This window comes from Scyliorhinus canicula, chromosome 2, assembly GCF_902713615.1.
Source record: "Scyliorhinus canicula chromosome 2, sScyCan1.1, whole genome shotgun sequence".
Taxonomy (NCBI): Eukaryota; Metazoa; Chordata; class Chondrichthyes; order Carcharhiniformes; family Scyliorhinidae; genus Scyliorhinus; species Scyliorhinus canicula.
The window spans coordinates 227,496,892-227,524,683 of NC_052147.1; the positions used below are offsets into that span (position 1 = coordinate 227,496,892).

General features: G+C 49.0%; 1 protein-coding gene and 1 long non-coding RNA gene across 2 annotated transcripts in view; one reads left to right on the top strand and one right to left on the bottom strand.

Moving 5' to 3' along the window:
- The window catches only part of LOC119961991 (growth factor receptor-bound protein 14-like), a 302,798-nt gene that overhangs the window by 218,369 nt on the left and 56,637 nt on the right, over positions 1-27,792 (bottom strand). The gene's annotated exons all lie outside the window — the stretch shown is intronic.
- LOC119961994 lies at positions 21,552-26,920 on the top strand. The gene is made up of 2 exons (XR_005459781.1): positions 21,552-21,682; positions 26,085-26,920. It is a non-coding gene; the product is annotated as an uncharacterized LOC119961994 (long non-coding RNA).

Here is a 27,792-nt window from a genome sequence, read left to right on the forward strand (position 1 = left end):
TATAGACGAGTGAGCCTTACTTCTATTGTGGGCAAAGTATTGGAAAGGTTTATAAGAGATAGGATGTATAATCATCTGGAAAGGAATTATTTGATTAGAGATAGTCAACATGATTTTGCGAAGGGTAGGTCGTGCCTCACAAACCTTATTGAGTTCTTTGAGAAGGTGACCAAACAGGTGGATGAGGGGAAAGCAGTTGATATGGTGTATATGGATTTCAGTAAAGCATTTGATAAGGTTCCCCACGGTAGGCTATTTCAGAAAATACGGATTCACCTGAGGAAGGAGCAGTGCTCCGAAAGCTCGTGTTTGAAACAAACATGTTGGACTTTAACCTGGCGTTGTAAGACTTCTTACAGAAAATGAGATTCAGGTTGATTTAGCAGTTTGGATCAGAAATTGGCTAGCTGGAAGAAGACAAAGGGTGGTGGTTGATGGGAATGTTCAGACTGGAGTCCAGTTACTAGTGGTGTACCACAAGGATCTGTTTTGGGGCCACTGCTGTTTGTCATTTTTATAAATGACCTGGAGGAGGGCATAGAAGGATGGGTGAGTAAATTTGCAGATGACACTAAAATCGGTGGAGTTGTGGACAGTGCAGAAGGACGTTACAAGTTACAGAGGGATATAGATAAGCTGCAGAGCTGGGCTGACAAGTGGCAAATGGAGTTTAATGCAGAAAAGTGTGAGGTGATTCATTTTGGAAGGAATAACTGGAAGACAGAGTACTGGGCTAATGGTAAGATTCTTGGTAGTGTGGATGAGCAGAGAGATCTCGGTGTCCATGTACATAGATCCCTGAAAGTTGCCACCCAGGTTGAGAGGGTTGTTAAGAAGGTGTACGGTGTGTTAGCTTTTATTCGGAGAGGAATTGAGTTTCGGAGCCATGAGGTCATGTTGCAGTTGTACAAAACTCTGGTGCGGCCACATTTGGAGTATTGCGTGCAGTTCTGGTCGCCGCATTATTGGAAGGATGTGGAAGCATTGGAAAGGGTGCAGAGGAGATTTACCAGGATGTTGCCTGGTATGGAGGGAAGATCTTATGAGGAAAGGCTGAGGGACTTAAGACTGTTTTCGTTAGAGAGAAGAAGGTTAAGAGGTGACTTAATTGAGGCATACAAGATGATCAGAGGATTAGATAGGGTGGACAGTGAGCCTTTTTCCTCGGATGGTGATGTCTGGCACGAAGGGACATAGCCTTAAATTGAGGGGAGATAGATATAGGACCGATGTCAGAGGTAGGTTCTTTACTCAGAGAGTAATAAGGGCGTGGAATGCCCTGCCTGCAACAGTAGTGGACTCGCCAACACTAAACACATTCAAAAGGTCATTGGATAGACATATGGACGATAAGGGAATAGTGTAGATGGGCTTTAGAGCGGTTTCACAGGTCGGCGCAACATCGAGGGCCGAAGGGCCTGTACTGCGCTGTAATTTTCTATGTTCTATGTTCTTGTAAATGATGGACAGCCTTGGTGAAATCAGAGAGTGAATTACTCGCTAATGCAGTTCAGAAGTTCTGCCTCTGACCTGCTCTTGTAGCTACCACATTTAAGTTTCTGATCAGTGGTAGCCCCCAAAATATTGATGTTGTGGGATTCAGTGATGTTAATGCCTTTGAATATCAAGGGGAAATAGTTAGATTCTCTTTCAATGAAGATGGTAATTGTCTGGTCCTTGTTGCATGGATGTTGCTTGCCACTTATCAGCTCTAGCCTCAATGCTGTCCAGGTCTGGCTGCATGTGAGCACAGATTGCTTCCGTATTTGTTAAGAATGGAACTGAACATTGTGCTATTATTAGCAAACATCCCCACTTATGACCTTATGATGGAGGGAAGATCATTGATAAAACAGCTGAAAAGCCGGTGAGAATTGGTGCTCCAATTCCCGCCGGCAGGAGAGGCCTGTCAGCGGCGGGACTTCGGCCCATCACGGGCCGGAGAATCGCCACGGGGGGCCCGCCGACCGGCGCGGGGGGCCTGCCAGTAGGCGGGGCGTTATTCCCGCTCCCGCCGATTCCCGGGTGGCGGAGAATTCCGGCCACGGCGGGGGCGGAATTTACGCCGGCCCCGGGTGATTCCCCGACCCTGCGGGGGTCGGAGAATTCCGCCCCAGGATACTATCAAAGCTCATTGTCTTTCTCGTGTCCAGCGCATTTAGTGTGGAGTGAATCAAATTGGCTGAAGACTGACAACTGTGATCATAGAAATTCCAGTGCAGAACGAAGCCATTCAGCCCATCGAGTCTGCACCGGCCCTTGCAAAGATGCCAGGGACTTGGATTGGATTGGATTGGATTTGTTTATTGTCACGTGTACCAAGGTACAGTGAAAAGTATTTTTCTGCGAGCAGCTCAACAGATCATTAAGTACATGGGAAGAAAAGGGAATAAAAGAAAATACATGAAAATACATAATAGAAAATACATAATAGGGCAACAGAAGGTATACAATATAACTATATAAGCACCGGCATCGGATGAAGCATACAGGGTGTAGTGTTAATGAGGTCAGTCCATAAGAGGGTCATTTAGGAGTCTGGTAACAGCGGTGAAGAAGCTGCATTTGAATCTGTTCGTGTGTGTTCTCAGACTTCTGTATCTCCTGCCCAATGGAAGAAGTTGGAAGAGTGAGTAAGCCGGGTGGGACGGGTCTTTGATTATGCAGCCCGCTTTCCCCAGGCAGCGGGAGATGTAAATGGAGTCAATGGATGGGAGGCATATTCGTGTGATGGACTGGGCTGTGTTCACGACTCTCTGAAGTTTCTTGCGGTCCTGGGCCGAGCAGTTGCCATACCAGGGAGCCAGAGAGGATGATTTCTATGGTGCATCTGTAAAACTTGGTAAGGGTTAATGCGGACATGCCAAATTTCCTTAGTTTCCCTAGGAAGTATAGGCGCTGTTGTGCTTTCTTGGTGGTAGCGTCGACGTGGGTGGACCAGGACAGATTTTTGGAGATGTGCACCCCTAGGAATTTGAAACTGCTAACCATCTCCACCTCTGCCCCGTTGATGCTGACAGGGGTGTGTACAGTACTGTGCTTCCTGAAGTCAATGACCAGCTCTTTAGTTTTGCTGGCATTGAGGGAGAGATTGTTGTCACTACACCACTCCACTAGGTTCTCTATCTCCCTCCTGTATTCTGACTCGTCGTTATTCGAGATCCGGCCCACTATCGTCGTATCATCAGCAAACTTGTAGATAGAGTTGGAACCATATTTTGCCACGCGGTCGTGTGTGTACAGGGAGTAGAGTAGGGGGCTAAGTACGCAGCCTTGCGGGGCCCCAGTATTGAGGACTATTGTGGAGGAGGTGTTGTTGTTCATTTTTATTGATTGTGGTCTGTTGGTTAGAAAACCAAGGATCCAGTTGCAGAGTGGGGAGCCAAGCTTTTGGAGCTTTGATATGAGCTTGGCTGGGATTATGGTGTTGAAGGTGGAGCTGTAGTCAATAAATAGGAGTCTGATGTAGGACTTCAAGAGAAGGCAGAGATGGATCATCCACTCAGTACTACAGGCTGAAGATAGTTGCAAGCGCTTCAGGCGGTTCTTTTTCACTGAAGTGTCCCCTCATAGTTCAGGATGGGAATGTTTGTAGAGCCACCATTTCCCATTGGTTATTTAATTGTCCACCTCTATTCATGAGCTATTGAAGGGCTTTGATCTGATCCTTTGGTTGTGGGATTCTTTTGTTCTAAAAATCCTGATTAGCATGTTAGTAGTACTGTGTTGTAGCTTCACTAAATTGTACCAAGTTTTTAGGTACGTTTGATGTTGCTCCTGGCATGCCCTGCTTCACTCTTTATTGAGCCAGTGTTGGTTCCCCAGCTTGATGGTAAAGGCAGAATGGAGGGTACACAAACATACAAAATAGGAGCAGAAATAGACCATTCAGTCCTCAAGACCATTCAGTCCGCCATTCAATAAGATCATGGCTGATCTGTTTGTGTTTCAAGTTCCACATTCCCATCTCCCCCAATAACCTGCGATTCCCTTGCCTAACAAGAATCTATCTGCCTCTGCCTTACAAATATAACTCTGAGGCAGAGTTATAAAGTTGCACAATAGTCTGAGAAAATATTTCTCCCCTATAAAATTCTAACAGGACTAAACTGGGTAGATGCAAGAAGGCCGTTCCCGATGGTGGGTGCGTTCAGAGAATATGGAGTAGACCATTTAGGACAGAGATTAGGAGAAATTTCTTGACCCAAAAAGTGGTGAGCCTGTGGAATTCATTACCACAGAAAGTAGTTGAGGCCTAAATATTGTATGTGGGATTCTCCATCCCGCTAGCCCCGTTTTCCGACGCGCGCACCCCCACTGGCAGCGGGATTCTCCATTCCCGCAGCCGGCCAATGGGGTTTCCCATTGTGGCCACCCCACGCCGTCAGGAAGCCCGCAGGCATGGGTGCGCTGCCAACAAAGTGGAGGATCCTGCCAACGCAGAGTCCATAGTGTATGTTTTCAAGAAGCAGTTAGATATAGCAATTGGGGTGAGGGGAATCAAAGGATATGGGAGAATGTGGGATTAGGCTACTGAGTTAGAAGATCAGCCATGATATAATGAATAGCAGAGCAGACTCGAAGGACCGAATGACCTCCTTCTGTTCCTATGTTTCTATGTTCCTATCTCTGTCCTATAAGGGCGACCTTAATTTTAAAACAGTGTCCCCTAGTTCTGGATATGCTGGGCAATGAGGTTACAGATTGTGGTTCAAATGCTTTTGCTACTGATGATCCACTGAACCTAATGAATGTTCAGTTTTGAGCTGCTAGATCTAATCTGAATCTATCCTATTTAGCATAGTGATATTGCCACATTATGGAGGATGGTCTCAATTGAAATACGGGACTTCCTGTCCACAAGAACTGTCCGATGGTCACTCCAAGCAATATTGTAATGATCGGATGTACCAGTGACAGGTAGATTGGTAAGGATTAATTCAGGTAGGTGGTGAGAAACCAGAAGGAAGAAATTGCTACAAGCACAGTCTAACAGTTATATCCTTCAGGCCTTGGCCAACCTGGCCAGTGGTCACTCTTAGTAATGTGCATTTAACACCCCACTCACAATGCATTATCCTCTTTCCTCCTTCCAAGTAATGTTCAACATTGAAGAATACTGATTCATCACCTGAGGGAGGGCGTTAAGTTGGAACCTGAAGGATGGTTTCTTGCCCATATTTGACCTGATGACACGAGACTTCATAAGGTCCAGAACCAATGTTGTGGACACCCGGGGACACTTCCTTCCGCCTGTAAACCACTGTGCTGTCACCACAGATGGACCTGTCTGTCAGAACAGACCCAGTAATGATGTTGGTGGCGTCTGGAACATTGGTTTGAAGGCACGATTCTATGAATATGACCATACCAATCTGCTTTTCGACTAGCCTGTGGTCAGCTCTCACAATTATGGCAAACGTCCCCAGATGTTAGTGAGGAGGACTTTGCCGGATCAACTGAGCTAATTGTGCATTCATCGTATCAGATACCTATCTGATGCTGGGTGATCCATCCTAGAGAATCCCAAGTAATGGCTTCTGTTCTTTCTCTTGTACTATTCCCTCCAATGTGACTCAAGAATCTGTCGATAGACCCTCCGTCTATTTGCTGGTTCTTGCTGACATCGCCTAAAGACATGGAGTCAGTACATGTGCGGTGACAACATCCTGCACTTGTGGCGCACCACATCTCTCAACCACCGCACTTACCAGGATGTTTTTCTCATAATGATAATCTTTATTAGTGTTACAAGTAGGCTTACATTAACACTGCAATGTAGTTACTGTGAAAATCCCCTAGTCGCCACACTCAGGCGCCTGTTGGGTACATAGAGGAAGATTCCGAATGTCCAATTAACTTAACGACTTTCGGGGCTTGTGGGGGGAAACCAGAGCACCCGGAGGAAACCCACAGGGAGAACGTGTAGACTCCACACAGACAGTGACCCAAGCCGGGAATTGAACCTGGGTCCCTGGCGATGTGAAGCAACAGTGCTAACCACTGTGCTACCGTGCTGCCCATATAATGATAATAGTCATGGAATAGCCACAAGTTCAGTTCACACTGGGAAAATGGAAGGCATTATTTTTGGTCCCACGTCACAAATTTCTGTATCCTCTCCACAAATTTCAACCACCTCCCAGTCACCATCTCAGGTTGAACTGAACTGACAGTAGCCTTGGCATCCCGCCTGAACACAAATTGAGCTTCTGGCTCTTATCTTCAGTATCACAAAAGACATCTAGTACCAACTTTGCAACATAAACAGCTGCCACCAATCGGCTGCCAAAATCCCCATTCACACCTGCCACTCCCAGCTGTCTTGTGACCCCTCCGCACCTTCCACAAACTTCAGCTCAACCGCAAAGTTGATGCAGATATACTGTCCGACAATACCTCCTCCTTCACCCGGGCCTCCAAAAGTATGTCGACTAATTTTAAGCCAGTGCCGTATATTTAAAATGCTCATCTTCAGGTTGCAATCACTTCATCGCCTCATCTCTTCCCATTTCTAACTCGAGAACCGCAAGGAGGCTCTCAGCTAATAAAGCTCTAAGCAATGGAATTAATCCCTAAACCTTTGTGCCCCCTTCTCTTCTTTTAAAACTGCCCTGAAAACCCACCTCTCCGATTAAGCTTTGGTCACATCCTCCAACGATATACCTTCCTTTGCCTCGGCCTCGATGTTTCACTGATTAACCTCCTGTGAAATATCTTGCGTGTTAAAGACAAAATATAAATGCAAGCTGCTGGTGTTTCAAGAAAACAGACACATGCTGCTTCTGGGAACAAGTTAAAAAAATGTTTTGATAAATACAATATCAACCTAACAGGGGGAAAAAAACTGCCTTTAAGGAGCTTACTGTTGCAAGATTCATCCCAGCCTCTCAATGTGAAAAAAGTAGAGCTATATCTGTCTCTACTTTTTAGGCTGATGATCTAAGTTCTGAACTTATGACCTTGTACATACTGTACAGTTTGTGTATTTAAGATCAACCCAATATTACATAACTCAATACTCACTATGGACTGATACTAGCAGGGAGTAAAACAGCACTGAAGAAATTAAATGACTAAAAATAAAATCATACTTGTCACTGGATAATCAGAGATTGTGCACATTGCAGCAAGGAGGGCTTGGTTAACATAAGACTATATTACTCATGTCATGGTCAGAGCCCAGTTTTCATGAATTATGTATGTCAATGTTCTGGTCACTTCATGAGAAGCCAGAAGTGGACCTAAACATTTATTTAGCACTAATTCACCTTTTTTAAAGAAGTAAATACCGAATAGGACTGAATAACTAAAGTACGATTTGGTAATCTGGTGGTACATCTTTGTGTTTCCATGTAGGCAGCATTTAAACCTAGAAAAAAATCCAGGTGAGCCCTTTGCTTCTTGCACTGAACGACAATCACATAGTCAGAGCATTAGGCCAAGAAAACATTTAGTTTAATTGTAACTAGCTTCAAAACCAGCTCAGCATTTTTCCACTGAAATTTGAATCTCAGAAATATAAGTTGCATGTCACAATAAATCAAGAGACAGATTTTTATCGAGAGGACAATTCAAAAATAACCCCAGGTAAAATTTCAAATTGCATTCGAGGGCCGCCACTGAGAAGAAAAAGATCCTTTGACCACACCCCATTCAGCATAATAGCTGGAAAGCTAATTATTTTTATTCCTCAGACTAATCCCTAATTATATGATTGTACAGAACATGTAGACAAGTTGACGCTTCAACTTGCGACAATACATGTACATACAACAAGAAGCCATTTTTAAAAATTGCTTCTAAATCCTCATGGCTCAGCTGTTTAAACCAATAAATAGTTTAAAAGAGATCCAGATTTTTTTTGTTTCAGTCCTAAATCGATATTCAGTTAACTAATTGCAAGCAGTAGGATTACTTCAGTTGGCCTCGCTGTCAAATAATTAGGGAGGGGGTTAAAAAAAAAATCAAACATTGTCCCCAATCTTGACCATTATCCTTTGACTTCTGTAGTAAGTGTGCATGTATGGGTGTTGGGTGGGGACAGGATCAGGCTATAATGTGACACCACTATGATTAACAGTTCTTTGACACCAATGAAAAGCCTGGTGCCTTGGGTGTGGAACCACATCCAGAGAAGTCTCAAATCATTCTGCAAAGAGGTTCGGGAGGAGTAGGGGTTGAGCAGAGAGAGTGAAATAGTGAGGGAAGACAACTGACAGAAAATGGAGAGAATGTTTCAAAATCCCCCGTCCAAAGATATAAATTTACATTTTAAATGCCAACATATCCATCTATAAAGCTCCATTATTCTAAATGTAATGGGGTCAAAAACAATTGCTGTGTGCAAACCATTTAAAATAAAACTGAAGTATTTTTTCTTTTTTGATTCAAAATTATTTGAAATATAACAATAATAATCGCTTTTTGTCACAAGTTGGCTTCAATGAAGTTACTGTGAAAAGCCCCTTGTCGCCACATTCTGGCACCTGTTCGGGGGGGGAGGGGGGGTACAGGAATTTAACTTGTGCTGCTGGCATTGTTCTGCATTAACCAGCTAAACCAGCCCTTAATGGGAGTTATATACAGCTTCGACCCAGAACAAATACCATATGGGTAACATTGAAAGGTTCAATGCATGTAGGAATTACACAATAAATGGTAGAATTCTTGCGAGTACTGACAGGCAGAGAGTTCTGGGCGTGCATTTCCACCGATCACTGAAAGTGGCAATGCATGTGAATAAGGTGGTCAAGAAGGCATACGGGCTTTCATCGGTCAGGGCATTGAATATAAAAATTGGCAGGTCATGTTGCAGCTGTACAGGACCTTAGTTAGGCCTCACTTGGAATATCGTGTACAATTCTGGTCGCCACACTACCAGAAGGATGTGGATGCTTTGAAGAGGCACAGAAGCGGTTTACTAGGATGTTGCCTGGTTATGGAGGGCATTAGCTACAAGGAGAGAATAGATACACTCTGAGAGGTGACCTATTAGAGGTCTACAAGATTATGAGTGGCATGGACAGAGTGGATAGTCAGATGCTCTTTCCGAGGTGAGGAGAGTCAATCATAGAATCATAGAATTTACAGTACAGGAGGCCATTCTGCCCATCGAGTCTGCACCAGCCGTTACAAAGAGCAACCTACTGAAGCCCTCGTATCTACCCTATCCCCATAACCAGTAACTCCCACTTAACATTTTTTGGACACTAAGGGCAATTTAGCATGGCCAATCCACCTAACCCACACATCTTTGGGCTCCGGGAGGAAACCGGAGCACCCGGAGGAAACCCACGCAGACACGGGGAGAACTTGCAGATTCTGCACAGACAGTGACCCAGCCGGGAATTGAACCTGGGACCCTGGAGCTGTGAAGCAACTGTGCTAACCACTATGCTACTGTGCTGTCCAAGTGCTAGGGGACATAGGTTTAAAGTGCGCCGGGAAAAATACATCAATGCTTATCATCTCAACCACTCCTTGTGGTAGCAAGTTCCATATTCTAACCACCATCTGGATAAATTACTTCTTTCTGAATTCCTTGTAGGAAATATTTGTGACAATTATATATTTATAACCTCAAGTCTAGTTTCCTTTGCAAGTGAAAACTCCCTCAATATGTCTACCATCATCCTCTCAATCTTAAATACCTTTATCAGGTACCCCCTTAGATTTTTCTTTTCCAGAGAGAGAGATCCAGCCGAATCAATCATTACTGCACGATAACTGAGAGATTGTACCTTTCCGGTAAATCTTCTTTGCACTTTGTCCAGTACCTCCCGACTTATTTACATATAATATGGAGACCGGAACTGTTCACAGTACACAACTGTGGTCTAACCATTACATAGATAATAGAACTTCTGTTTCTTTTCCAGTTCATAGAATCATAGAATCCGTATCGTACAGAAGGAGACCATTCGGCCCATTGAGTCTGCATGACCATCTGAACGAACACCCTACCTAGACCCAAACCCCCGCCCTATCCCAATAACCACTTAACCTAGCCTACACGTCTTTGGACACTAAGGGGCAATTTAGCATGGCCATTCCACCTAACCTGCGCATCCAGAGGAAACCCACACAGACATGGGGAGAATGTATAAACATTCTCCAGACAGTCACCGAAGGCTGGAATCGAACCTGGGTCCCCGGTGCTGTGAGGCAGCAGCGCTAACCACTCTGCCACTGTGCAGCCCTAGTTGTATCCCCCTAGAAAGAAAACACAGCGCTTTTGTTGCTTTTCTTTTTTAAAAAGAAACTTCATTGTTTAGTGATTTCAGTACCAATCGTCCCCAATCCCTCTGCCACATTTAGATAATTATTTTCCAAGGTGTGCGTGGCCTCTTAATCTTCCCATCAAAATGTACCGCCTCACAATTGCCTATATTGACATTCATTTGCAAATTACACACCCATTCAATGTAATCCTGTGCTTTGACAGTTCTCTATATCAACCACAATGTTCAAATTTTAAAAGGTTTTGAGGTGTCTGGTGATGTGTTAGGCAGGTTGGTTCGATGTGGACTGCACTCGTGTTGGATCTTCTCCAGTGTTAGACGTCTGTTTCTAGCTTCCCTGCATTGAAATGAAATGAAAATCGCTTATTGTCACAAGTAGGCTTCAAATGAAGTTATTTTTCACAGTAACTTCATTTGAAGCCTACTTGTGACAATAAGCGATTTTCATTTCATTTCGATGCAGGGAAACTAGAAACAGACGTCTAACACTGGAGAAGATCTAACACTGTTTTATTCAACGACAGAACTGATAAACATATTCAGCTGTGGGTCGACACTATACTGAACTTACTGGAGACCTACTAGTAGCCTGACCAGACTTACTAGCTACCGCATGGTGTTTGCACTGGCTAGCTCATGGACTCTGACTGTCTCACTGGCTGGGTCCAGAGAGAGCGGGAAACCTAGTGCCCTCTGGCTTTAAAGTGGTAGTGTCCTGTCTGGTGATTGGCTGCACTGCTGTGTGCTTACTGGTTATCCTGTGTGTCAATCACTGCCTGTCTGCACCTCATTATATACATGAGTGGATATTATAACATATCCCCCCCTTTTTTTAGATAAATAAATACTAAGGTGTGCGTGCGTATATATATATATATATATACATATGCCTGACTATATACAAAAGGTGTCTAAATGAACGTATATACATAGAAAGGTGTCGACAGTGCAGATACATGGCAAACAAAACAATATTTACAGAGGTTAATTCGATGAAGTCACAAATTGTACAAATGTTCAGTCTACAGATTCAGTCTTTATGATGGGCGACGAATTCTTGCGATCGCCGCAGAAGTGGATCAGGAGCCGCCTGCACGTGGATAGGCGGGATCGCTGCCATCGCAGTGGATGTGTGGACCGGCAGGATTGCTGGTAGATCAGTGGCCTCGTGGCAGGGTACGTCCGGAGGAAGCATCGTAGGCAGCGGGGCACTTTGGTCAGGTAGCGGGCGTGGAACTCTTCGCAGTGCCCGTCTGTTGCGCCGTAGCAGGGAGCCATCTGCCATGCGGACAAGGAACGCTCTTGGGGCCACTTGTTTGATCACAACAACTGTGGCTGACCAGCCGCCCTCAGGCAATTGGACACGTGTCCTCTGGCTTTATAGTGGTAGTGTCCTGTCTGGTGATTGGCTGCACTGTGTTGTGTGTTCATTGGTCATCCTGTGTGTCAATCACTGCCTGTCTGCACCTCATTATATACATGAGTGGATATTATGACATCTGGTTTGAATACTCTTTTTGCTAGTGTGGATGTATAGAATGATTGGAATTATCATGAAATTTAACATTTTGATTAAAAATATTACCCATCGAAACATTCAATCAGAACAGAAAACAGGACTCGTAACCTTGCTCCAACGGTAGGCAGGGATGTGTCTTCAGAGCACCGAATTCTAATGAGGCTAAGATCCAAATCTCTCAGAATCTAGGCCTACATACATGCTTTCATGACTAGTCCATTTTGAACTGTGATTGCCGTGACCCTCACAATCAACACAACAAGCAACCCACTCTGGATGCTGCCCTACACGTGCAAGAAAGCCTTGCCTTGCAAAACACTACAGTGCTTTCTGTAACAAATCTTGTTTCCAATTGGATTAATTGTAGCAATATTCTGCTAGTGTCTTCTGCAGATCATAGAATTAACAGTGCAGAAGGAGGCCACCCAGCCAATCGAATCCGCACCTGCCCCTGGAAAGAGCACCCTACTTAATCCCAAGCCTCCACCCAATCCCCAACAACCCAGTAACCCCACCTAACCTTTTGGACACTAAGGGGCAATTTTAGCACGGCCAGTCCACCTAACCAGCACATCTTTGGACTGTGGGAGGAAACCGGGGCACCCAGAGGAAACCCACCCAGAACGGGGAGAAAGTGCAAACTCCACACAGACAGTCGCCTGAGGCCGGAATTGAACCTGGGTCCCTGTAGCTGTGAGGCAACAGTGCCAACCACTGTGCCATCGTGCCACCCCGAAGAAGTAGTCCAGAAACCACGGGAGCTTGATGTGATCTTGACACCTTTCCTGAACACAGCTAGGAGGCTTGAAGAAAATGTGACAATTCTCTGGAAATATGTCAGTGACATGTACGATTCATTGCAGCTTGTCAGAGAAAGTGAACACTGAAATTTAGGAAATTCAGGCAAGTCCACACAGAGTGCCTGCAATATAAAATACACCCACTGTTCCCTGAATTTGGGAAACCGACTCGGTGATCCAACTGAAATAGTCTACTATGTTGTTGTCTAAGGATAATCACAAGGTGGGTGAAATCTACAGCCTTGTGCTAGGGATCTGACATAGCCGCGTCAGATTAAATCACAGATAATATTGAAGAGGTTCTGCCCCAGCACCCCTGCCTCCCTCCTTCAGCGCCCTCCTCCCTCCATCAGCCCCCGCCATCATCAGTACAGCTTGGAAGAAGCCAGTGATTTAAAAGTTTAAACCTTGCAAGTTACAACTGCCACTGTCGGCTTAGTTTGATTTTCTTGATCTGAGCAACAAATTATCATGCAGCGTGGTATAACTCAAGTGTTTTTCAAACTTTTTTGACCGGGTCCCATTTTTATCAACCGGCATTCTTCATGTCACACGCTGGCCGATCTTCACGACCCACACCTGCCAACCTTCGCGACCCACCATTTTTGCTTACCTTTAATGTGACAGATGAACTTGCTTTGTGAATCAAAGACTGAAAGGACAAGATCTGCAGGACTCATAAACGAACTGTGGGAAAGAGGAGAGTAGCAAGTTGGCCTAATCTTCCTTTGAGATTACATAGATACATAGGTACATAGACAATAGGAGCAGGAGGAGGCCTTTCGGCCCATCGAGCCTGCTCCGCCATTCATCAGAATCATGAATGATTATCCAACTCAACAGCCTAATTCTGCTTTCTCCCCATAGCCTTTGATCCCATTCTCCCCAAGTGCTATATCTAGCCGCCTCTTGAATATATTCAAAGTTGGGCAGCATGGTGGCGCAGTGGTTAGCACTGCTGCCTCAAGGCGCCGAGGTCCCAGGTTCGATCCCGGCACTGGATTACTGTCCGTGTGGAGTTTGCACATTCTCCCCGTGTTTGCGTGGGTTTCGCCCCCACAACCCAAAGATGTGCCAGGTAAGTGGCTTGAACATACTAAATTGCCCCTTAATTGGACAAAAATGAATTGGGAACACCGAATTTATAAAAAAAAGAATATATTCAAAGTTTTAGCATCAACTACTTCCTGTGGCAATGAATTCCACAGGCTCACCACTCTGTGTGAAGAAATGTCTCCTGAGATCTGTCTGAAATAGTTTACTCTGAATCCTCAGACTGTGAGGACACACCCACCATTGGGAACACCTTCCCTGCATCTACCCTGTCTAGTGCCGGTAACATTTTCTAAGTCTCTATGAGATCCCCCAGGCTGTTTTCTGTTCTCTTTACATTCGTCGGTCAAGATTGCAAACAAAAATATTCCTATCGGAGAACCTGTATGAAGGCCACAAACATACAGCTGTGTTCGCTGTGGTCTTGAATCAGAAGTTCCTGAAGGCAATAAAAAAAAGATTCCGAAAAGATATTGACAAACCTGAAATGCTCAAAAGTTATCTAGGCAGTTAAAGCCTTTAAATGGAATATTCCCACCTTGCACATCTTCTTCTGACAAGGGGCGGGATTCTCCTCGGGGGGTCGGAGAATCGCCCGGGGCCGGCGTCAATCTCGCCCCCGCCGTGTCACGAATTCTCCACCCCCCCCGAGATTCGGCGGGGGCGGGAATCGCACCGCGCCGGTTGGCGGGCCCCCCGCGCCGATTCTCTGGCCCACGATAGGCCGAAGTCCTGCCGCTGACAGGCCTGTCCCTCCGGCATGGATTAAACCACCTACCTGACCGGCGGGATTGGCGGCGCGGTGAGCTCCGGGGTCCTGGGGAGGGTGGGGGGGCGCGGGGGTGATCTGACCCCGGGGGGTGCACCCACGGTGGCCTAGCCCGCGATCGGGGTCCACCGATCGACGGGCGGGCCTGTGCCGTGGGGGCACTCTTTTTCTTCCACCTTCGCCATGGTCTTCACCATGGCGGAGGTGGAAGAGACCCCCTCGCCAACGCATGCACCGGGATGACGTCAGCAGCCGCTGACGCTCCGGCGCATGCGCGGACTTACGGCAGCCGGCGAAGTCCTTTCGGCCCCGGCTGGTGTGGCACCAAAGGCCATTCACGCCAGCCGGCGGAGTGGGAACCACTCCGGCGCGGGCCTAACCCCTTTGATGTGAGGGCTTGGCCCCTAAAGGTGCGGAGACCTCCGCACCTTTGGGGCGGCCCGAAGCCGGAGTGGTTCACGCCACTCCGACACGCCGGGACACCCCACCCCACTGGGTAGGGGAGAATCCCGGCCCAGGTTATATACAACCCTTAACTGCTTGTAAATTACACCAGAAGAAAGGATATCAGATGGGGATGAATTGGCTGGGAATTCTGACATCTAATGCCCCCCTGGTAATGGGATAGGCAGAAGAATTTGCCATATCCAAAATGACTGGTAATTTGTTGACATTATAATTGGGCTCAAACCTATTCGAAATTGCTACAATTTTGAATTCCAACTGTGTGAAGGGAGATGTGCCCCTCTCAGCAACAACACACGTTTTTGGTCCCGAACAAAGAAGGTAAAAATTCATGGTCTGTTAATTCCTGGTACACTTTTCTTCTTTCAAGGAGAGAAGTCTTTTTAGTACAATTCAAATTATTTCAAAGGTTTTTTTGCAAAATTATGGCAAGTTATTCTACATCCTTACTAGATTTTAGATAGGTGAGACAAATGTTTTGAAACATTAGTTTCTGGTGATTCATTGCGTATGTTAAGAGGACTGCATCACTTGTTTAAATGAAGCCACTAAGATTTGAACCCATGCTAACTAAATTATTCATTATTTCAAGGACAATGACCAGTTGTAGAAAGGACAGATTTTTGACAAGTTTCAAAGAGCACAGACTTCGATTTATTGGGCTGGATTCTCCGCCGGCGGGATGCTCCGTTTTGCCGGCAGCCTGGGGGTTTCCCCGACGGCGTGGGGTTGCCCCACAATGGGAAACCCCATTGACCAGCTGTTGAAAGGGAGCATCCCGCCGGCGTGCTGAACCAGAAATCTGACGCGGCGGAACGGTTAATCCAGCCCATTCTTGTTCTGACTCTTCTCCCTATTGGTTCAATCACCAATGATTGTTCGTTTTAGAAGGGCCTAGTTGTACACTAATCAAAGCATTTACAAATTCTAGATAAAGCATATAGGGGCGATTCTACAATATGGCGGCCAAGTGTTCGCGCCGTCGTGAATGCCATCGCGTTTCACGACGGTGCGAACAGGGCCTGGGCACGTCCTAATCTGGCCCCCACAGGGGGCCAGCACGGCGCTGGAGCGGTTCACGCCGCTCCAGCCTTGCCGCGCCAATCCGTGCATGCACAGTTGGGGCAGTGATAAGCCATCAATTGAACGCGAGACGAGTTGCTGTACAAAAGTTAGGCTTTAATAAGCTAGAACCTGCAGTCAACTACAATAAATGGACGACCGCCGGGCGTTCTGACTATTTATACCTCGGTATGGAGGTGTGGTTAACTCAGCCTCTCGACAAATCGGAGAGCCCTCACATGACTGGTCTCAACCAATCGGTAGAGAGGCACAAGACCGACCAGGCGACCAGGACCAATGGTAAGCCGGTGTTCTGCACCAATGGCAGAAAGCTATGCAAATCATACCACCACATTCACCCCTTGCAGAGAAAGAAGCCCGGGGGGGGGGGATCAATGAGAGCCGGGGGCGGGGAGGGGGGGGGGGGGGGGGGGGAGAGAGAGAACTGGTGATATGAGTAGCAGCCGGGAGAACAAAAATTTTCTCTACTTTTCTTTTATTACATTTTTGGCTTCCCACTGGCCCAGCCAATTAGCAATAGTACACAAAATCCCAACAAAGTCCATGGAGCTGTTGTAATTTAAATCGATTCGATCAGTTTTTTTGTGGCCCGTGACGTTCTGGCAGACCGCCGCAGTGGAGTAGGTGACGTCGGTTCAGCCGATGGTGGTGGTTCCGCTGACGTCCTGGAGGCCGGGAGCGATGGTCCTTGAACTGTCTCTGTCACCCGAGCTGGCTGTGGAGACGCCATGGATGGGGAAGGGGTGGCCTGGGTGGGTCGCTGGGGGGAAAAAAACAGGGGGGGGTCTGTGGTGAAGGGGGGGGAGGGACGCACGCCAGCGGGTGCCAGGTCCCGGAGGGAAACCGTGTCCTGCCGACCGTCAGGGTACTCCACATATGCATACTGCGGGTTAGCGTGGAGTAACTGGACTTGTTCCACCAACGGATCGGACTTGTGCACCCGCACATGCTTCCGGAGCAAGATGGGTCCGGGGGCGGCCAGCCACGTCGGGAGAGGGGATCCGGAGGACGACTTCCGTGGCAGGGTGAACAAAGCTTTCCGTGCTCCCGGAGTTCAGCAGGCAGCCCGTCTCGTGGCCGTTGAGGTAGATCAGCGTTGTCGTTTTGGCGAGCGTGTGTGGACATGACTGGTCGAGCTGAATGGCCGCGAGCCGTGGGGAAAATCCATATTCGTCGTCGTCATCCGAGTAGATGCTGGAAGAACCTTGCGTGCCAGTCCCGGAAGGTGGTGCCCAGGATCCGCACGTGGGGTCGGCGCCCCAATATGGCGGCGCCCAGGACCCGCACGTGGAGTCGGGGCCCCAAGGTGGCGGCGCCCAAGATCCGCACTTAGGGTCGGCGCCTCAAGGTGGCGGCGCCCAGGACCCACACGTGGAGTCGGCGCCCCAAGATGGCGGCGCCCATGGGGCCCTCATGGTTGAGGGGGGCGGAGTTAGCGGTGCCGGCGAGCCGACCGGAGCGGCTGGGAGCGGGAGCAGAGAGGCGCGCAGGCCAGGCGCAGGGGCCCGGGGACGGCGAGTGGAGAGTTGCGCGGTGCGCTGGAGGGGCCCGGAGGATAGAGAGGCGCGCAGGCCGGGCGCAGGGGCCCGGGGGTGGGGGTGGGGGGGGGGGGGAAAGAGATCGGCGCAGCGTACTGGAGGGGCCAGCAAGGGCCTGGAGGGGGGGGATCCCTGGTCGCTGCGCGGAACAGCAACGACCGTTTTGGCCTGGCAGACGGATGTGAAGTGGCCCTTCTTCCCGCAGCTCTTACAGAGGGCGGAGCGGGCTGGGCTGCACGGGCGAGGGTGTTTCGTGAACCCACGAAAATAGCAGCGGGGCCCCGTGGACTTGTCGGGGCGTCCCGCGGCGCAAGCCTGAGGGAGGTCGGGAGCGGCGGATGGCGGTGGGGACATAGGCGCGGGCGTTTAAATCGGCGACCTCCGGGGAGGTGGAGTGAGTCCGTGCCTCAGTTAAGCTGAGGTCGTCTTTCTCCAGCATCCGCTGGCGGATAGCAGGGGACTGCATCCCAGCCACGTAAGCATCTCTGATCAGCAGTTCCATGTGCTCCGTAGCTGGGAGGCAAGAGCAATTCCTCCCCAGGATAGCGAGGGCCTGGTAAAATTGGTCTAATGACTCACCGGGGAGCTGTTGTCTGGTGGCCAGCAGATGTCGGGCGAATACTCTGTTGACTGGTTTAAGAAATTGTCCATTCAGCTTAAGCATGGCGGCATCGTAATCTTTCTCTTCCTTGATCATCGCGTAGGCTGCTGTGCCCATGCTGGAGTGGAGGATGAGAAGCTTCTGTGCCATGGTGGGGGGGCTGGTTGCAGATTACAGGTATCCTTCGAGACATGCCAGCCAATGTTGAAAAATTTCTGCAGAGTTCGGAGTTTGCGGGCTGACTCGGAGGCATTCGGGCTTGATCCGGAACTCCATCTTCAAAAATCTAGCTTATTAAATTGATGAGCCATCAATTGAATGCGAGACGAGTTGCTGTACAAAAGTTAGGCTTTAATAAGCTAGAACTTAGCCCTGCGGTCGACTACAATAAATGGACGACTGCCGGGCGTTCTGACTATTTATACCTCGGTATGGAGGCGTGGTTAACGCAGCCTCTCGACCAATCGGAGAGCCCTCACATGACTGGTCTCAACCAATCGGTCGAGAGGCACATGACCGACCAGGGCCAATGGTAAGCCGGTGTTCTGCACCAATGGCAGACAGCTATGTAAATCATACCACCACAGGCAGCTCAATCCTGCGCATGTGCAGTTGGGCCGTGCCATCCTGCACATGCGCGGGGAACTTCTTATACGTGCCGGCCCCGATGCAATATGGCGTGGGTGTTCAGGGGCCGGCCGCTGCGGAATGTAGGCCCGGGGGGTGAGAGGCCGGCCCACCGATCGGTGAGCCCCGATCGCGGGCCAGGCCCCTTCGGTGGCCTCCCCCGGTGAAGGAGGCCCCCCCACAGGCCGCCCTCACCGAGCGTTCTCGCAGAGTTCCCACCGGCAGCGACCAGGGGTGGACGGAGCGGCTGCTCGGCCCATCTGGGCTGGAGAATCGGCAGCTCGCCGTTTGCGGCGATTCTCCGAGCGGCCCGGCGCGATTCGCACGGCGCTGGTTTCGGGAGGGGTGGGAGAATCGCGTGCGGGGGTTGGGGCGGCAGCGCCCCGGCAATTCTCCCACCCGGCCGGGGGAGAATACCGCGCATAAGGTGTGCTAAACGCTTTATAGCATAGATTGAAAGCCTCCCAATGCATTTTCAAACTGATTTGTCTGAAGTGGGGTCAGGAAGCCCTTGTTGTAGCTTCTTTTGCTATGATCTGTAAAGAGAGTCAAAAGCCATGCTCACTCACACAAGTTGGCGCAATTTGTTTTCGCAGTATCCCCACAGTACAAAAGGAGGCTACCTAGCCCATCAAGTCTGCACCAACCCTCCAAAAGAGCATAAACATTTTGAAGCATAAAAGTACCAGAGTTATGTCTGAATCAGGTCGTCAAGACACATAGAACATAGAACAGTACAGCACAGAACAGGCCCTTCGGCCCTCGATGTTGTGCCGAGCCATGATCACCCTACTCAAACCCACGTATCCACCCTATACCCATAACCCAACAACCCCCCCCCCCCTTAACCTTACTTTTATTAGGACACTACGGGCAATTTAGCATGGCCAATCCACCTAACCCGTACATCTTTGGACTGTGGGAGGAAACCGGAGCACTGGGAGGAAACCCACGCACACAGGGGGAGGACGTGCAGACTCCACACAGACAGTGACCCAGCCGGGAATCGAACCTGGGACCCTGGAGCTGTGAAGCATTTATGCTAACCACCATGCTACCCTGCTGCCCCTTATTTTTTTATTTTTTTTTTCTGAAAGAAATCAAAAATCACAAAGCATTTTAAGAAACTGTCAATTCTACTATCTTCTGAAGCCAATGACAGTTGTGGGAGGGTATGTGAACTATGCAGTACATTGAAGTACAGAGAGGAGTATTCCTTGATAACCCCTGTGCTTTTTTAATTAAAAAAGCAATGTTAAGCAAATAAAAATGCCTTCACTATAGTAAAATGCATTTCACAAATACATTATAAAACAAAGTTTGGAACTGAGCCACACGAAGGTATTAGGACAGATGGTTGCAAGGTTGTCAACGAGTTAGATTTTACAGAGAACCAGAGGAGGGGAAAGCGGATTAGGGAGGAAATTCCCCTGGCAGCAGAAGGCACAGTCGCCAGTGGTGGAGCAATTAGTCAGGAATGGTCAGGAGGCAAGAATTGGAGATTTGGGACGAAATGTTCTGAAAAAAATTACAAAAGTGTCAATTTTGGCACAGAAATTGGGCAGCACGGTAGCATAGTGGTCAGCACAATCGCTTCACAGCTCCAGGGTCCCAGGTTCGATTCCGGCTTGGGTCACTGTCTGTGCGGAGTCTGCACATCCTCCCCGTGTGTGCGTGGGTTTCCTCCGGGTGCTCCGGTTTCCTCCCACAGTCCAAAGATGTGCAGGTTAGGTGGATTGGCCATGCTAAATTGCCCTTAGTGTTGAGTGGGGTTACTGGGTTATGGGGATAGTGTGGAGGTGTTAACCTTGGGTAGGGTGCTCTTTCCAGGAGCCAGTACAGACTTGATGGGCCGAATGGCCTCCTTCTGTACTGTAAATTCTATGAAAAAAAAATAATACAAAAATTGGTGCGATTCACTTCTGCCCTGGCGGCGTGTTCCGGGCCACAATTTTCAGGTACTTAGAAAAATATTTCCCCCGCCCACCGCCCCGAGTGAAAAACATCACGCCTGAGGTATGAAGCATCTGATTCGACCCCCGCCCCAAGAAGGCACTGCATTGAAACGGCTCTACATCACTTGCTGTCACTCAAGCTAAGAGGATGGTAGTGAGGAAACCAGCTCCTCGATTCACGGAGGGTGCCCTCATTCTTATGCTGAATGCTGAAGAGGAGAGGCGGGCAACAATACACCCACAGGCTGGCAGGAGACCCTCCACCATGGTGTCAAGTCGTACCTGGAAGACAGTCGCAACACTGGTTAGTACCAGCAGTCTGCACAATAGAACAGGAGTGCAGTGTGTCAAGAAGATCAATGGCCTGCTCGATTCTACCAGGATAAGTGCTGCAGGTCTCATCTCTGCACTCTACCTTGCCGTCGCCCCCTGGAATGTCACCATGATCCCAAATGCTGCCAACTCGCAGGGTTCCAGCACCTAATGCTCACAAGATTCCTCACATCCCCTTGCATTCATCAGAACCCCTCCCTGCTTACGCAGTGTCCACTCATGCCAGGTATCATTGATGTACCATCAATTCGACTCAAGACACAATTAGGATCCGAACTGTGGCTTTAATCAGCTAGTTGTTAGCCCGGTGGTCGACTACAGAGAAAGGCTGACCGCTGGGAACTCTGGGTTCATACCCCGCCCTACTTGCCTCTCGACCAATTGGAGAGCAGTCACATGACTAGTCCCAACCAATCGGACGAGAGGCACATGACCAGCCAGAGCCAATGGGAAGCCAGTGCTCTGCACCAATGGCAGTGCTAATATCCATACCACCACAATCATCAACATTTGTTCCTCCAGTTGGCCAGCTCAAATCATCTTCAATTGTGTTTCTGCAGAAGCTTTCCCACAACTGCTGCGAGCGAGAGAAGACGGACGGTGGAATGCCCAAGCTGAGGATCCTGACTCCCTTTCAGGAGAGAGCTACGGAGCTCACAAGGGAGGAACAGGAGCGCACGTGTGCTGAGAGCAAGGTGGGCCTGTGCTGTGAGCGATGTGAGCCTGTGTTGTGAGCGAGGTGGGCCTGTGCTGTGAGCGAGGTGGGCCTGTGCTGAGAGCGAGGTGGGCCTGTGCTGAGAGCGAGGTGGGCCTGTGCTGAGAGCGAGGTAGGCCTGTGCTGAGAGCGAGGTGGGCCTGTGCTGAGAGCGAGGTGGGCCTGTGCTGAGAGCGAGGTGGGCCTGTGCTGTGAGCGAGGTGGGCCTGTGCTGAGAGCGAGGTGGGCCTGTGCTGAGAGCGAGGTGGGCCTGTGCTGAGAGCGAGGTGGGCCTGTGCTGTGAGCGAGGTGGGCCTGTGCTGAGAGTGAGGTGGGCCTGTGCTGAGAGAGAGGTGGGCCTGTGCTGATAGGGAGGTGGGCCTGTGCTGTGAGCGAGGTGGGCCTGTGCTGATAGGGAGGTGGGCCTGTGCTGTGAGTGAGGTGGGCCTGTGCTGAGAGCGAGGTGGGCCTATGCTGAGAGTGAGGTGGGCCTGTGCTGATAGGGAGGTGGGCCTGTGCTGATAGGGAGGTGGGCCTGTGCTGAGAGTGAGGTGGGCCTGTGTTGAGAGAGAGGTGGGCCTGTGCTGATAGGGAGGTGGGCCTGTGATGAGAGCAAGGTGGGCCTGTGATGAGAGCAAGGCGGGCCTGCGAGGGAAATGTGAGGAGTCACTGCACCTTCATCCAGATGACCAACCTCAACTGAGTTCTGTGTAGTCCAAACCCTTCACTAGACCATTTTACTTGCTTTGCAGGAACATTGCCTGAGGAGATTCTGGAGGAGGAAACCAACAAAGGGTCATGGCTATCACCCGCACCATCCACCATCGCAGAGCCAAGCACATCGGTGGGCGTTCTTAGTAGGCAGGCTTCTGGATCACTATCTGGTGAGCATCACACTGCTTCTGATGCACATCAGTTGGAGACAGGAACATCCCGGGATCAGACAAGTGGAGGTCTGCTGGAACCCAGGACTCAGCTGTATCCCATGCCTCAGCTGCGTGAGATACAAAAGCCGAATCAGAAATACCAGGATGACATGATAGCGACTCCACGGTCGAATGGAGTAGTCAGAAAGCCTTCCGGGATGCTCCGGGTTGGCCTCCAGCGCTCCCTCATCCTGGTCGTGCCCATAGGGCCTGGGGGTCACCTCGGGATGAGAGCAGCTGGATTGAGCTCTGGGTGCCCATGCATCTTCGGAACCTGCCAGCCCGCAGTTCCCCATTGCCTGCACCATGGTGTCGATGCCCTCAGCGATGCCCCTCTGTGACAGGGCCATGATCGCCAATGTCAACATGCATCTGGGAAATGGTTCTCAGCGACCAGGACATGCTCTCGAGCACCTCAGCAATGCCCAACTGAGACTGGGACATGCTCTGCAGCACGGTAGCACAGTGGATAGCATTGTTGCTTCACAGCGCCAGGGTCCCAGGTTCGATTTCCCCGCTGGGTCACTGTGCGGAGTCTGCACGTTCTCCCCGTGTTTGCATGGGTTTCCTCCGGGTGCTCCGGTTTCCTCCCACAGTCCAAAGACGTGCAGGTCAGGTGGTTTGGCCATGCTAAATTGCCTTTAGTATCCAAAAACATTTAGGAAGTGTTATTTGGTAATGGGGATAGGGTGGAAGTGAGGGCTTAAGTGGGTCGGTGCAGACTCGATGGGCCAAATGGCCTCCTTCTGCACTGTATGTTCTATGTAATCTATGTAAAAACTCAGCGAGGTCCACCCGCGTCAGACACACTTCCCCCTGTGACTCAGAGATGCTGTTGGGGCACTCAGCCATGGCCGTCACTGACTGAGCAATGCCTTGGAAACAGCATTCATGATGCTGACATCGTGCTCCAGGCTCTCCACTGCGGTCACCACCCCAGCAGTGCTGGCCTCGGTGCCATGCATTGCCGCCGCAATTTCCTGCGCACATAGCCTTTGGGGCTCCTCCTATTGGTTATGGACCCACTGGAGTGCTGCTGACTTCCCCCTTTGACTCTCACGGCCATAACCTAGCGACTGCATTAACTCTGGGACCCAGCTGGGTCCTGGGATCCAGGACTGCTGCCTCCCTTGGATGTTCCTGCCTCCACCTGATGTACATCAGCAACCGTGTGGTGCTCACCAGATTGTGCCCCAGAAGCCTGCTGATACATTTGTCCACCAAGGTGTATGTATCTGTGCTGATGGAAGGTGGAGATGACAGCTGTGACGCTTCAATGGTGGCATCCTCGGAGCTCAACTCAGAGGTGTTGTTTTGGATAGTGGGGGTGGGGCAGGGGGAGCACCCTGGATGGACTGGCACCGCTGCTGGAGATCCTGCGGGAGAATGGACATGTGGTCAGTGGGTGGGCAGGATCATCATATTGGCATGATGCGACTGGACCTCTGCGACTCAGGCCAACCTCGCATCAACATTGGAGGCCGGTCTGTCCTCGGCCACTCCCGTGATGTCCAGGGCTTGTTCCTCACATGGGGGGGGGGGGGATTCTGATGTCCGGCACCCTGCCGCCTGTCTGGGCCCTTTCCTGTCTGTTGTGGACCAACCTCTCGTGCGGGGATACAGAGGGGGGCATCGTGAGTCGCACGCTGCATGCATTGCAGGGGTGAAGGCAGGGTGGGGGACAGGGAGGCTGCTGGGGATGGGTGCTTGTGGGTGTCAGGGTATGCTGAGGCACGGGCATGGTATTGTGCTGGGGATGGGTGGTGCAGTGCGCAGAATCATGCGGGTGGGAGTGGGGGGGGGGGGGGGGGCAGGGGTGGCAGGCGGGACCGGTGTCATGAGACCGATGGCAACTCACCCGTGTGGTGAAGATCGTTTAGCTGCTTGCGTTACTGTGTGGTGGTCCTCCTGGTGACATTCCCCGAGCTGCCACTGCCTCCCAGGCAGCACTAGGTGCCCTGTGGCTGACCCTCTTGAGCCCCTCTGTGGTACAGGGTATCCCGCCTGGACTTCACCGCATCCCATCAGGTTGGTATCTCCGAATCGTGGAGTGGGTCTGCACGGTGGCACGGCTGCGTGCTGTCTGGGGTTTGCTCTGTGGAATCGGTGTAAGACCTGCTCCCTCTTGTTAGCAGGGAGCTGCCGGGTGCGGTCCCGGCGAATCAGCTGGCGGGACAGCCAGTTCCAGCATGTAGCCCTTTCCATAAAATTGTGGCCCTAATTGCTGTCATGCCTCAGCCATTGAGCTTCCTGGACAGCTTCTCCCTCTCCTTCCCAGTGTCCCCGTTTTGGGGTCTCATTGACCCAGTCGACTGAACCCGGCCTCTTCAGCCTCATTACACCCCACAACCGCCCCATACTCCCATGCCATATCTCTGATAGCTCACTTAAACAATATGGATAACAGATATCAGGACCACCTCTATTCTGCCCCGCAAATGCAGCCTTATGCCCCCGACAGCTGCCCTCCTCTTTCTGTCACACCCCCTGAGCAGCCCCACCCCGAACAACCCTGACTATCCCCCATCTCCGGTACCGACCTGGCGCTCAGTGGTGCCCACCTCCTTCCTCCCTCTCTGAGGCAATGCACCAGGTTCACACTTTTAAAAAGCACTGTATTTGCACTGTATGGCATCGTGCCTGGTGGTTAGGACAGCACAACGAGGACTGAAGATGCAACATTAACCAAGCTAAGTGCATGATAATTGATTCAAATCCACCAAATCAGGTTCGAGCCCTTCCTGTGCATGAACCTGATTGCGCCTGCGGGGAAGACTAACCCGCCCACTGAATCCCGCCCACTAATCCCGCCCAAGCACAATATTAGATTTGTTGGGTTGGAAGGCAAATCTATGAAATCTGAAGTGTTGACCTGAAGTCTGGAATTTAAAATCTGACAACCTGTCCTGGCAGCTTTTCATGTCATTTCATTCTCAATGCTGTTTTAGTTCCTGTCATTTGGCACTCCATGCAATAAGCAGGACTAACATCTTGCCCACACAGACATGCGGCAACATTTTTCAACTTTGATAAAAGCCAATATCAGATTGGCCATCATTTATACACCATCTGATTTCCCTGACATTGCATTTGTTCAAGTTGAAATTTCAGTTCAGTACAAATCCACGTTGGCCAAAACACTGCTGGAGTGCTTGACCAGTGCGCTAATCACCCAGCTGCCATCTGATCAAGTGACTGCAATTTGGTTTTTTTCACTTTCCCTGTCATGGTCTTCCATTCTGCTTCTCCTTCCCATCTCTCCACCCTTTGGTGACTGCTTACTCCTGTCCCCATTGCATGGTGAGCATAAACTAAGAGTACCACATAAATACTTAAATGAATTGACCTTTCACTGCTCATTCTAGTGCAGATATATGGAGCAACTTAACAGCACTAGCCCGCAATTTATTTTTGTATCCATTTATGATGACTGTGTACTTTGCTCTAAATTGATAGTCGTATGTTTCTTTGTTCAAGGATACTTCACCAACTGTTTCAAACTTCAAGTAGTTCAAGGCAACTTTGGAGCCACAGATTTCCTTGAAATTGAGTTCAAAGAAGATATGAAAAACAAAGTTTCAAGGAAAAGAACATATCATTCTGAGAGAAAAATGTTGTCTTTTCTCTATATCCACTTGTTCTTGTTCTTCTTAATCTTTCATTTCTATTTTATCCCTGTAGACTAAATCTTCCTCCAGGGTTAATCTAAACTACTCAGTAGAAATCATTAACCATAATGGCCTTAAGAAAAATGGCATTGAATATATTTAGATGTCTGAAGAATAAAACTGTGGCACCAAAAATCTTAAAACAGCACTTTTAACTATTAGTGGTAAAGTATAATTTAATTATATTAATTTACCTAATTTAATTACATTTATAAAATGCAAGGAATGTTTTATTGTTGCATTAATTTGTGCTCCATCAGATTTAAAATAATCAGACATTTTGTACAGTTGAAAGCACATTGATGTTGTCTATTGCAAGATCTGACCATTTGTTACATTGCCTTCTCTATTGGGGATGTAAAGAAAGCTTGTTCACATTGCCTGCCCACAGTTCAGCATGTGTTAATACTCAGTGCAACACACAACAATCGACTTACTTGTGAATGATCAAGAACATAGAACACTAGCCATCTACTTCTGGCAAACACATTTTCCATTGCATAACTAGCAAGTTTGCAAATGTGGACATTTCTGCATTTTCACTGAATGATCAAAACAGAGCAAAACATCAACAACGCTCCTGTGCAACCAATGTTTCATTAAACATTTCTGAATCGGGTAAAGCAATTAAAAATCCTATATGAATTGGTTCAGTATTAATTACCTCAAATTCAAGATGTCCCAGCCAAAGGACATGATGATTCTAACCTTGTGAGATCAGCACACTCTGATCTGGGAATGGTCAGCCCAAGGTCTCAGGAAAACATGGATTTGGGAGGGATCATTTGTAAGTGCCGGGGCAGATCAGAGACCACAGCAGAGAAGTGCAGAACGAGGGATTGTATAGACTGACAAGAGGGGTTTGGGGAGGCCATGGCTCATCGTTCTCTTGTGGCTGGGCCGTGGTTCCCATGAACACATTAGGCTTGAGGCTTCCAGCTTTGCCCATGTAACCTGGGAATCTTGGACCAAAGATTAATCATAAGCCTGAAGGAGAGTGTGGAACTGAGAATTTGCACACTGTGGTGTGGTGTGATCCAGATCCACAAGACTCTGAAAACTGCTGATGGTGCTTACGTTTGCATTGCTTTACGTTTGCATTGCTTGGTAAGCAAGCTGTGTTGTGTCATCCTGAGAATGGCTGAGAATTTTAGTTGGTGGGGGTGAAGACAGGTTGCATCTGAACAAAATGTTCATTGCGAGACAGGACATGCAGTTCACAGGAGAGATACAAATCTTGTCAGCAATATTGGTCAAAATATGTGATGGGAGGCCATGTGCTGGTGACTTGCCACACAGTTTAATTGGAAACGCTGGGAGGTCTGAAAGATCATGCAGTAGGGTCAACTTGATAAAATCCCTTGGCCAGATTGTCAATGACCTTGAGGAAGCGCAAAGTACATGGGTTTATCTAACTCAGCATAGGCTGGATGAAACAGAGTGGCAGGGAACTGGTTGGCCTGAAGCTGTGGACATTTACTACTGAGTATTGGACAGTTTGATTTTGTGATTGTATT